This window comes from Octopus bimaculoides, chromosome 2 (assembly GCF_001194135.2).
Source record: "Octopus bimaculoides isolate UCB-OBI-ISO-001 chromosome 2, ASM119413v2, whole genome shotgun sequence".
Classification (NCBI taxonomy): domain Eukaryota; kingdom Metazoa; phylum Mollusca; class Cephalopoda; order Octopoda; family Octopodidae; genus Octopus; species Octopus bimaculoides.
Genome location: NC_068982.1, coordinates 52,785,897 through 52,797,279, shown reverse-complemented (window position 1 = coordinate 52,797,279; position 11,383 = coordinate 52,785,897).

Genomic DNA, 11,383 nt, shown 5'->3' with positions numbered 1-11,383 from the left:
TATATATGAATGTATGTACATCTTTATGCTGAGGTGTATTATTACGAGTGACCCAGGTCATCAGTGCCTGGATGCTGTACCCCTTTGATCGGATGATTTCCAAGCCGGTAGGAGCATTAAGTTATCCATTATCGCCTAAATCATTGCTCATAGTACTATTCAATCCTATATTCAATAAACATGTTGCTGATATAAACACAGTAGGAGTATATACATAGGTGAATAGGATGAGGACAGGGTTTGTACAGAGTTATAAAAACAGGAGTATTCATGTAGAGGGATTTTCTAAATCATACTAAATGTACGAAAACCATGAGGATAGCGTAGCTATTATCCTTGTCTGTTGTAAGGCCGTCTGCGTACCTCCTCATTGTTCAGGCAGTTGCTAGACCGGCAACTTCGGAAAGTTCTACTCCATCTGGTGTGTGCAACTAATGCCTCATTCACTACGTTTATTATTAGCTTATATACTCTCCAACTCCTCTTTCGTACATAACCTGAGTTGACGTTTACCAGTAACGGTATGGCTTGTTACAGCACCGATCATTTTAACTCATAACTAATCTTATTATCATCTAGGTTGTGAATATATTCATCTAATGAAGTAGAAAGCCTAAGACTTGTTTTGGAGAAAAAGTGCGTAGAGCCTTAGTTTTTATTTTTAATATTAAGGCGGCGAACTGGCAGAATAGTTAACACGCCGAGCAAAATACTTAGCAGCTTTTCGTCCGTTCTTACGGTCTGAGTTCACATTCCACAAAGTTCGACCTTGCCTTTCAGAAAATAAATATCAGTTGAATACTGGCGTCGATGTAATCGACTAATCGCCTTCCCTGAACTAGCTGACCTTGTGCTAAAACTTGAAACTAATATTTACAACTATTTTGTGTCAACATCACACAATTATACACTAATTCCTGCTTCTAATTCTTCTAATTCCAGCCTACCAACTCGTGCAGCAATATTACAAGTGTTGCTGCATTATATTATAAGGAAAGTTTGCTTTTTATCATCACATCATGACTATTCTGCCGACGAGAAACTGACCAGGATATAACACTTCAACATATTAGGAACTATCTCTCGTTGTGACCGAAATAATTGAAATAATATTAATCATTTGCTAAAATTGCCTTTTCTCACAGCGTAACAACATTTAATTAGAATTTTAATGGACCCATTATTAAATATGTAAACTCTAAAATTTTATTCTATACACCGAAATTTAATCGTCAAGAATGCTACTTTCTATGCGGTAGCCGGGGTTGTGTAGTCTTGAACGTTTTTTGTTTTCTTTAACCTTGTTTCGTTTATACAGTAGTGAGCTGATTAATATTCCATCAGCCCCTATCTGGTGAATGCTGACAAAGATGATAAAGATATTTAGCTGTGATCAATGGCATATTGAGTGACTACAAATCTATATCTGAACATCTATACTCAAAGGCAGAGTTATAAGCAAACTGTAAATGAATAGTCATTACTTTAATGATGCTGAAATTTGATATAAATCTATAAGGGTTAAATTGAACATGGTTGAATCGGAAACGGATATCGATTTTGTTGCAAAACAATCCAAAGCTAACAACTGTAACTGGTGAAATTCTAGAAAGTAAAATACTAAACATTACTCATGCATTGGCGGCTCATATAATTTAATCCAATACTCCAAGCCTTGAAACAGCTGTCAGTTGGGTAAGATTACATATATGCCTTCTTTATGCTTCATGGCCTTTAGATCTGATGCAGACTGGTGATTATATACTGCAACCCAGATGTAATAACCACACTGAAATTCCTATCATATTCCACTGTGCAGATCTTCTGATATATTTATGTCTGTAAATCTCCATATCTCTCATAGGGACGTAAGATGATGCTTCGCCGATTAGACCACAACGAGGCAGAAAAGCATTCATAGCTGTAACTCATCTCTGAATCATAGAGCAGACTGTTCCTTGGTTAATTCATTCAAGCCTTGTATTTGTTTCAGTCATTGGACTGCAAACATGACGAGGTACTGCTATGAAAGGTATAGTCGAACAAACCGATCCCCGTTTTTAATTTATGTCTAATTTAATTGATCTCTTTTTACCTAACCGATAAGTTATGGAGACCTAAATAAACCAACACCGGTATTCTTGCGTGGGAGAGCAAACACAAAGATGTATACTCGCACAGACAGACGCTCACGCACGAACACACACACACACACACACACACATACATATATGACAGAATTCCACACAGTTTCCGTTTAACAAATTCACTCACAATGCATTTGCCAGCCCGTGAAGCGGAATTGAATTCGAATCCACGTGATTGCGAAGCGAATTTGTAAGCCACACAGCCATACTTCTGAAATTATTTTTCTTATCTTGAAATTGTCTCTACCATTCTTTTTTAGAAATGCTAATAACCACCGCTAAGATTTTGCTTTTCTTTTCTGTCCACGAGGAAAATTTCAATAACTAAAGAATTCATTGCGTACAGATTTCTGTACACCACCATCGCCCCGTCATTTTATTGCATACATTCATGCTACAGGGGCGATTGAGTTATCATTTTTTTGTTCCTTTTCACTTTAAAGATACAATTATTCTCAGTCAAAAATATACTAAAGTCTTTCTGTATATGTTAAATTGTTCAAATCTGCTTGGAAACTGACCTGTTCTTTTAATAATGAGGACGAACTTGGTGAACTTAGTCTCTTAAATACAAATAAGATTTGCCTTTTTTCAATCACCGTAAAATTTCTTTTAATTCTTATTGAAATTATTTCCCCTTTCGCAGCTGTTTACAAATATCTCCAGAATTTTGTTTTCTGTCCGCAAGTAAATTTCAATAAATTAAGAATTTGTTACATATAGCATTTAGTATACCCTCGTCAACAATGTTCGTGTGTGTGTGTTTGTGTGCATGTTTGTGTGTGTGTTTGTGTGTGTGCTTGTGTGTTTGTGTGTGTGTGTGGGGGGGGGTGTCATCGCGGTTGCTCTACCCAGATGACAAATTCAAGTTTATCCCTGTAATTATTGATGCATTGGGATATGTAACACACTGCCTATGTACCAATCTTGTGAAATTCGGTTTCTCATAACCAGAAAGAAGAAAGCTGATTCGAAGACTACAGATCCAAGCCATCACTAGAACTGTAAAAATTTGTAAAATTTTCCAGCAGTTTATCTTTTAAGTATACAGGGTTCGGTGAATAAAACTGTCGTCTAAATTACGCAAAAAGAAAAATTACACTGACATCTCATTTTAACAGTTATGTTTACCAAAATTACATAAAAGTATTTTGAAATACTAAACAGTAAATTTATTCAATAAAATCGCCATTGGCTTCAACCATGGCCTCCAGACAACTTCAGAATTTCCTGCAACTATTCTGGTCGGTTTCCTTCCTTAAGTTGGTGAATGCTGCCATAATGCTGGCATTCAATTCATCTTTGGTGTTACAAGGAGTTTTGTTGGTCTCTTGCTCAATTGTGCCCCACACATAATAATCAAGAGGGTTGCACTCTGGCGAGTTAAGTGGTCAGATGTTAGGAGTGATGTGGTCGCAGAAATCGTCTGACAGCCATGACTGGATTCTCCTGCTTGTGTGGCATAGTGCAGAGTCCTGTTGCCAGGGTCTTCCAGCAGCCACCCTCTTGATCAAGGGCAGCACTACATCATCCGAGCACTTGATGTAGGCCTCCGTGTTGAGTGTGAGGCCGTGTGGGAAGATGAATGGAGGCATAACGTCGCCATCACTAGTGATCACGGAATGTTTGATTTTTATCACTCTCGGTACATATCTTGAGATAGCACTGACCTCAGACTGACACCCAAACACTCTGAAATGTTAGTATTGGAGCTTCCGGCGCGAATGCCAATCAGTACAGCATGCCATTTCCAAATTGTTGGCTGAAGGAATTGCATCATGGTGCTTTTTTTTTCTCACAGACGGTGCCCAACTCATCTTTCTATACTGTGTAGTCAACAAAATCAAAAACAAACAATGCACATGTGCAAAATTAAAAATATAAAATGGTGACAATTTACTCATCGCACCCTGTACATGCGCATGTTTAGATATGCAACTATAAGCAAGAGTATCCATACATAAAAGCGTATAGATTTGCACATGTACTGACTCCAAATACTGCATGGAAAAGTACCTTGTTGATTTTGTTGAAATTCCAATGAAGTAGCCTTGGATCTAGATCCAGACTGGCTTCTCTATTAGCAAGACATCTTGGAATGAAACTGAATAATGACATACATACATTTACTGACAGATACAAGACAACATACATTTTGGGAGAATGACCCAGTTGATGAATCTATATCACTTTTCTATTGACACTTTATATATCAAGGACAAATTAAACAATGGTAGGATTTGAATTTAGAATGTAAAGAGTCATACTTATGTACTGCAGGTATATCTCCAATACTCTACTGATTTTTTTTTCTAATTCACTGCTCCTACAGCTTCCAATTATACAAGGTAAATTGCTTGATTCTGGATAGGATAATTAAATTGATAGGCAATCAATAGCGAAAGTTTAGCTCCTTGAAAAAAATCGACTCACAAAGTTTATAAGAGGTATTTAATCTCTGGATGTATGTAGTTGTATATTAGATGTTTTGAAACTAAAGAATGCTTTGTGTATTTTTAGGTTTGTTCATACGAACCTAAAAGTTTTCAATTAACAAAATGTCTACATTTTATTAATATCAAATGTATTGTACAATATGATATAAATTCTATGAATCACTTATTGACCAGATCAGGTTAAAGTTTTGTAACTGTCATCTAATAAAACATTTTATTCCTATGGATCATCATTTCAACATTGCGATAAGTACCTTAATACTCTCCATGCTAGACACTACTGAATTTTTCTTTCACTGATTTGTACAGTACAATAAGCATATCCTGTCAATATTCAAAATGATGTGTCCTGATTTCCTTTATCATAAAATTTCACTTACACATATACACGCGCACGTACGTACGCACGCACACACGCACTTACATACATACATACATATATATATATACACACTCACACACTCACCCACACACACGTACACAGACACACGCGCGCGCACACAAAACACACAAACACACACACACACACACACACACACACACACACACACACACACACACACACACACACACACACACACACACACACACACACACACACACACACACACACACACACACACACACAAACACACAAAAACACACAGACATATGTCAAGCACTAATCTCTGCGTCATTTCACTTCAGTATATATTCAAGTTCCTATATTTAACAAGCTTTTAGGTTTTAGAAATCAATATTGTCATTATGCATTAGACTTTCTCTTCTTCTTTAATTAAATTTTGTAATTACATTGAAATCATTAATTTGTTTTCACTGCACATTTCAAAAATGGAAAAAAAAAATTCGCCATGTTTTTTTTCTTTCCATTTAATCTTTTGTCTCTTACGTTACGATCTTCTTTAACCACGAAGCTAGGTTATTTCATTCTCTACTTCCTGACTTCCTCCTTTTTTATATTACTTTATGATTAAAAATTTTTTTTTTCTGGGATTTTTTCTGTTTCTTTCGAGCACCTATTTAGTTTCGTTGTCATATTTAAGTTTTATGCTATCGGTTAGAATCATATCAGTGATATGATAAGGTTTCCGCCCACTGAACAAAGAAAATGCTGAGAATTTGTATGTCTTCAGCTTTTCACTGTTTATTCTAGTTTATTCAGGTTTCATCAACTCATTCGACCCAGCTCTAAGTAGATACCGTAGAGGCTTATGGCTATACTCAGTGGGAGTATTATATAATTAATGGAAGCAGAAAAATTTATGTTGGCATGCTGTGAAAAAGGAAGCACCTAAGGTTTCAAGCAAAACCTTTACCGAAAAATTATGTCATTGACTCCTGTTGACACAGACGCAACATCCCTCGAATTCTTATGACTGTATTTGATTATCAATATCTGCAGGCGCTGGCGGCATTACAGTGCAAAATGCAGTGAAAAGACGCTTCTCGTTCAAAATACAATAACCGATTTTTTTTTTTTATAAGCCCCAATTCCAGCTAGACTCCGAGAGAGACGAAACTACATATTTCACAATATTTAGCGTGGACCCTCTTTACAACTTTATACCAGTCAGAGACTAATCGCTTCTACTATAAACACAAGCCCATCAGTTGACAGGTCGGAAATTATTTGTTAGAATGAATGCAATAATTGACTGGTTACTTATTTTCTCAACGCTGAAGAGATGAAAGGCAAACTCAACCTCGGTGGGATTTGAACTAAGTCAATAAGGTGGTTGATCAAATATCGCAAAGTATTTTGTCCGATACTCAAACGATTCTGCCCATACATCGTCCAGTCACAGATGTAATAAATGCTTTCATGCTTTCGCACAAGGCCAGTAATTTCGGGGGAGAGATCGATTACATCGTCCCTCAGTGCTCAGCTGGTACTTATTTTATCGACTGCGATAAGACGAAAGGCAAATGCAACCTCAACGGAATTTGAACTCAGAAAATAAAGACTGATGAAATACCGCTAAGCATTTTACTTGGCGTGTTAACTTTTCTGCCAGCTCGCTGCCTTATTTAAAGATTTCATAATGAGATTGAATGTTTGTCAATCGTATTAGAATCTAGTCTGTTATTAGCATGGCTAAGGGGACTTGGTGTAAATTAATTCTTTTCTAGTTTTGTCTGTTATTGTTTTTTATTTCCTTTTAATTTTATTTATTCATTTATTTTGATTTTATTAAATCATTATGTAACGGAAGAAGTTGTAAATGATCAGTTCCTACAATGCAAAGTCTCTTACCTTCGTCAATAACCTTCTGTATGGTTCAATAAAATCATATTTATGAGATAAGACATATTATATATATATATATATCTGTCATCCTTTAGAACTTCGGAGAAAGAGATATTGTTGCTCTTTAGACTCCAGTAAAATGTTCGATACGAGAATATCATAACAAAATTACCTTCTACCAAACGTTCACTCCTTGAATCGGAAGTTTCATATCAGACAATTCGTCACACTGCATGTCAGTTGGGATCACTGATTCAGATTCTATCAGATTCATCATTTCTCAGAGTTCGTATATGTATTCATTCTTTGTTGCATATATCAATTATGTTCTCGATGTTAATAACCAAGAAAACTACTTCTTCCTGCCACTCTTCTTTACTTGCAAGCATTTGTTCTTAGGCTTCATCCATATGAAATTTATGCACAGCAAAATTAATACTGTAACCTATCTAAATTCATTAGCACAAATTTCAGCAATTACACGACTGAATCAATACCTAACACTACGACCACCATACTCAAATCTGCTCACATTTTATTAAATCTCGCAAATTCTGATTATCTCTTATGATGACCTCACTTGCATAAGATGCACAATACAGAATTTCATAGAGTAAGATACCTCGTTATCGCCCGAAAATATTTCAGCTCTAAACAGCTTTTCACCTTTACTGAAGCATCAAAGTAAAATCAAAATAGCGGAAAGAGGGCAACTGCTAAGCATGCAACAATTCTAGATCGCACCCAATAAAGGTATAATCTAACGGATTGTCAACCCGATTTGTTCATTAAAAAGATGAAGTCATTCTGCGCCTCTTCTACTTCTATCCTTTGAGTAATACAAGCTGTCTATTGCCTTCATCTGATTTCATCTAAAATGCTTGCCTTTGCTCCACATATTATTCCCTACTAAATATCAAACTATCCTTCCTTCCCTCCTTTCTTCATCTTTCATTCCGAACTCTTTCCAGAAAGCCATAAACCCGTAGAAGTTGAAGTTGAACATGGGAATTGCTTCTCTCATAGAGAGATACATAGATTGATAGACAGACAGACAGGCAGACAGACAGATAGTAGTAGTAGTAGTAGTAGTAGTAGTAGTAGTAGTAGTAGTAGTAGTAGTAGTAGTAGTAGTAAAATTATTAAAGGAAGATTTAGAAGAAGAAGAAGAAGAAAAAGAAGAAGAACAACAACAACAACAATGATAATAATAATAGCAATGACAACAACAATAAGTAAGTCAAAGTTTCAACTTTGAATATAACTATACATGAGTATTGATTCCGTTAAATTACTTAGGACTTTTTCTCATACACTCACTAAAGAATTCATCTCTGACAAAAAGTTTATTAGATGAATTGGCATACCTTTATTCACCAATTTTCTGATGCACTGATCTTACTAAATGTTAGAACCCCATCTTAAACACACTCAGCTTAAACTCACTGACACGATACACTCGATGTTTCTCTTGTATTCTCAGAGTAGTATTGATCTGAGACCTGTACCATTCATGTTTTCTTTTCCTGATCTTTTTTTCACACTAACGAATAAAATAATTCCAGTTCAATGTTTGCACGACATTTTATTTGGCCGTAAAATAAACGTATAAAATTTTAATGTTGCTACATGGTTTTCCAGTCACATTTATTTAATAAAATACATCTTCACGGTAATATATTTAGATACAAATTATTTACAAAGCATCTAATATGTTAAATTCCCTACCAGATTTCTTTGTGAATTCTTTTATTTATTTACTTCTGAAAATGACAACCAAATGATTTGATATGTTTTCTAAAAGCAGTTGAGACTGATTCTAATCAAAATTTTTTTGTATAAAGACAAAGAAAACTGTATAGAAACTAAATTAGAGAGTCGAAACGTAATCCCGTTTACACATTTATTTTGAAATTGTAATTATTTTCCTCCCAGATCTATATAAAGAAGTTGCAATAAGCTGACATTATGGCTACACACTCTGAGATTTTCAAAACCTAAAGTTTAAAAGACAACTAAATATATTAATGTCATTCGTATTAAAGTGTTTGTTGTATGTATGCGTGTGGATAAAATAGTTCTTCACTAAGGATAAAAACTTGTTCTTGGCTATTTTAGTACCTATATTCTCATTAAGAGATGGATTCAGCCAGTTTTTTTTTTCCGGTTCTGCAACTGGGTGTTGGTGAAATGTTCCTCGTAAACTATCTTCTTGCAAATTCCTCTTCTTGTCACTCAGACAGAAATATTTTGAAAATGTCTGAGGATAAGTCACAAATTGTTATACAGTTTGCATGGTTCTTAATTATGCCTGAAGTACGACTAAAGTTCTTGTGAATGCGCATGATTTTTCTATTTCCTTCCCTTCGTAATAATGATTGTGGTTAAATCAAATGTAATCCATAAAATGCTACATACTGTAAGGTGTGTGTCAATGGAGATCTTTATATGGAACTTGTATGATATTACTAAAGAGCCGCTTCTAAATTGCCTGGTGTCATATAGGTGTCTAGCTTGAAATGTCTCACTAGATCTTTAACCTCAGCACCGTCGTTATTATCCATGGAGATGACGAAGAGTGTGGCAAGCGTTCATTCTCACCCAGTTATCGAGGTCACCGATAGTAAACGTTCTCTTGAATTCGAGGACTTTCAAGGGAAGGGTTTTAGATAAAGATAATTACAAGTAAAGTATATCGCATTAGATGTAACTGAAGAATAGTTTGCGTTCAATATTGTGAAGCCACTAATCGTAAGGGTAACTGCGTCGAGAAGAAGCTTCTGGAGGGGTCTTAAAAACTCGCATTTAGAGTATGAGAAAATTTGCCTTATGATCGCTAACCGTCATGTAGTTTTCGCGCAAAGCGATTTTCTAATCGAATCTGAAAGGCTAGTTCTTTCGTTTCTATGTTAAAGGTATTAAAGGGAATGGGGTACATTTATGTTTTGTATACTTTGGTAAAATCATTTGCCAGAAATGTAAAATATGTAAGTTCATATGTTGTTTGCAAGTATGTGGACATTGGAAGATTTTTTTACGTTTTAAGTAATTGTTCAAGTGACTTTTGTTCAATGAATTGGTTTGATGTCGAAGCCTTACCGTTTTTCATCAAACTGATTAAGCAGATTCAAGTTCCTGAACTGAAGATTCCGTTTTCGCAGGGTATTTCAGTAGTGTCTATCTTCAAACGGTGTTCCCTCCCATTCACACCATAACGCTTTCATTTCCGTTTTTGATTCGATAGTCTGTAATGCGTGGATGTTTTAAAACCGTATTTGTATATTCTTCAAGGAGTTAAGGAGAAGGTAGATCTCTATCATGAAATGGTTGTCCTCGTTTCATAGATAGGGCTTAAATGGATAGCAGCGAGTATATTCTTGTTTACAAACGAAAGGAAAGTATTCTATACATAATGTAGAATTTTATGTATGTATATATATATATATATATATATATATATATATATATATATATATGGGGGGGGTATGTGTGTGTATATATATGTATATTGCAAAAGATGTCTGACTGACGCAACATGTAAGTTCACTTGTGTCGGGATTATATTTCGAACAGGTAAACTAAATGGATTATTTTACCTAAAGAAATGCAACTAATGATGAAATCATTCTCATCTTAGACAAAAGAATTTTTTTCTGTAAATTAAGAATTTGTGATAATAGAAAATAATACAATAATGAAGCACAGTTTGTTAACACTTTCAAAACCATTACATATATACATCAAGAGTGGAGAGAAGCTCATGAAAAATGTTTTTGAATGTAATTCTTTAAAAGATCACATTGTATAATTTTAAATTCCAACAAAAGCACAAAAATAATTTTACATTTTCAGTTAGCACCATACACAATTTGACTCAAAATTAATGATCTACGGTAAGTGCTTTATAGTAAAACTCAAATGTGTTATCAACAATATGACTACATCGATAATGTGTCTAGATTTACTGTTTAGCTGTCATCTATGATCCTCAGAAATGCCAAACAGGGAATTTTTTTGTTAAAATTCATTATTGTATCTTTCAGTATTCAAATATAAATTGATTTCTGCTAAAAGAAGCATTCTAACGAATAAAAAAATAATTTTCCTAAAGTTTTAGTCAAAAGCCATAATTTAAGGTAATATGAAATTTATATAAAATATAAATCAAGAAATTTTATTTTTCTTAAAACATATTTCTATGTGTTGGGTAAACATCTTGACATAACTAGATTGGAAAAAAAATTTGCACTTGATAGCATACCCGTAAAAATAGCATAGCAGAAAAAGGTTAATAGCTTCAATTGAAATCATATTTGAATGATAGTGCAAAGTTATTGTAAGATTTGTAGACGCCAATTGTCACTATTTTTACACATTATTACAACTTAACTATACTGAATTACTGAATTAAATATATGTGCGTGTGTGTGTTTGTGTGTGTGTGTGTGTGTGTGTATACATATATGTATCTATCTGTCTATCTATCTATCTATCTATCTATCTATCTATCTATCTATCTATCTATCTATCTG